Genomic DNA, 2,186 nt, shown 5'->3' on the forward strand with positions numbered 1-2,186 from the left:
TTCTCCCATATTTTTTTTAGAAGACTGATAGTTTTATAGGTTTTATTGTAGGTTTATGATCCAATTTGTGTTAAGAATGTAGTGATTTATTTATTCATTTTAAGGTATGGATATCCAATTGTCTCAGCAAATTTTTTTGAAAATGCAATTATTTTCCACCAAATTATCTTTGAATTTTTGTCAAAAACCAGTTGTGTATAAATGAGTCTTTTACCAGACTACTTTTTTAAAAAATATTTTTATTTATTTATCTTTAGAGGGGAAGGGAAGGAGGAGGAGAAACATCAATGTATGGTTGCCTTTCGTGCATCCCCTGCTGGGTACTGGCCTGCAGGGAACCGGCCTGCAACCCAGGCATGTGCCCTGACTGGGAATCCACCCGAGATTGTCTGGTTCACAGGCCCGCACTCAGTCCACTGAGCTACACCAGCCAGGGCTACCAGACTACTTTTTATATTCCATTCCTTTATTGGCAGTCCTTATGACAATACGGCACTGTCTTTATTGATAACTGTTATCCCTCTAATTTTGGTGTTCTTTATCAGAATTGGTTTTGCCTAATCTAGGTCCTTTGTAAATACAGACAGACTTTGGAATCAGTTTGTCAAATTCTATCAGTAAGTATACTGGTTTGTGTTTGGGAATATATTGAATCAACAGACCAGTTTGGGGAGAAATGAGATGTTAACAGTACTGAGTCTTCATATCCATAACAAAAGTATATCTCTTTATTTACATGTCATCTTTAATTTTTTCAACAATATTTTACAGTTTCATCATACAGGCTTCCCAGACTAAGCTTTGTTGTTTGTTTTGTAAAAAATATGTTATTTTAACCAATGTGATTTAATTTATAGGCATAGTTTTACTTATCATCTATTTATTGTCTGTAAACTCTATAGTAAGAGTACCTCTTCAATTCTTGGAATTATAATTTGTATTTTTCCTTTTCTGTTCTGATATGATCAGAAGTTTATCAATTTTATTGCTCTTTATTAAGAACCAGATTTTGGTAGGATCATTTTATATTTGTATGAAAATAGCTTATATATACTCTCTCGTATAGGAGATTTGGGAATTGAGAATAAGGGAACTGTCAATGCTTTCTTCTGAGAAACAATTACTTCAACAACCATTCATATTTATAAGTTTTCCCTATTTTTGAGTATTTATTTTGACATAGACTCTATTCTAACTTCTGGACTCCTAGAAATCACGTCTACAATAATTGATATGTTTACACATCAAATTACAACAAAATCTATAAAATGGTTAACTTTAAAATGTTGTATTTGTCTTTTTAATTAAAATATATAGCAAATTGTGTTACAGCCTCTCTAGGTTGATAGAAATTGTATTTTGTTTATATACTTTAGCAGAAAAATTGTGCAAGACATAATATTGCATTAATTTAAGGTAGTGGTTAAATGAAAATTCATGCAATTTTTTGTGGGAATTGCATTTTTTTATTAGACAGTGTTGTATAAGCCTGTGTTTTTTTTAAGGGGAGAGTGTGAACACAGCCCCCCACTACTGCAAATTGTGCAGCCAAATTTCCCACATTTGGGGAAATTGCTGGGGTCAGCACAGGGATATATCCACTGCACTGGAGTGCAGTGGATGAGCCTCACCCTAGGAAATCCACCTTTGTGATTATGATATCTCCCCTGCTACGTAAGTATAAAGCCTGTGCTAATTCCTTGATAAAAACCATATGATCTCATCTATAAGTGGAGCATAATCAACAAAACAAATAAGCAAGCAAAATATAACCAGAGACATTGAAATAAAGAACAAACTGACAGTAACCAGAGAGGAGGGGGAAGGGGATATCACGGTAAAAAAGGGAAAGGTTGTCAAGTAACATGTATAAAGGACACATGGACAAAGCCAAGAGGGGGCAGGATTAATGGTGGGAGGTGGGTGGGGGCAGGGCAAGGGAAAGTGGTGGTGGGAAAATGGAGATAATTGTATTTGAACAACAATAAAAAAGGAGAGGAAAAAGCGTTAAGGACTTTTAAAGCTGGCTGCTTTGTTTGCTTTCTTTTAGTTTAGCAAATTAAAAGAGAGGCTTTGGAGGGAATTAAATAAATTGATTTTAGTTTTACCTTAAAGTAGTCCATTAGATAGCTCTTCTGAATACCAGTGTGTCTGTAGAATTCTGTGTTTGGATTTTCATTTGACCT

The 2,186-nt window shown here is 34.4% G+C and overlaps 1 pseudogene; it reads right to left on the reverse strand.

Annotated features, from left to right (window-relative positions):
- Positions 1–1,502: 1,502 nt before the first annotated feature.
- LOC119045149 (uncharacterized) lies at positions 1,503–1,682 on the reverse strand (annotated as a pseudogene).
- Positions 1,683–2,186: the final 504 nt, after the last annotated feature.

Source organism: Artibeus jamaicensis, unplaced genomic scaffold (assembly GCF_021234435.1).
Source record: "Artibeus jamaicensis isolate MK-2021 breed Jamaican fruit bat unplaced genomic scaffold, CSHL_Jam_final contig_388, whole genome shotgun sequence".
Lineage (NCBI taxonomy): Eukaryota > Metazoa > Chordata > Mammalia > Chiroptera > Phyllostomidae > Artibeus > Artibeus jamaicensis.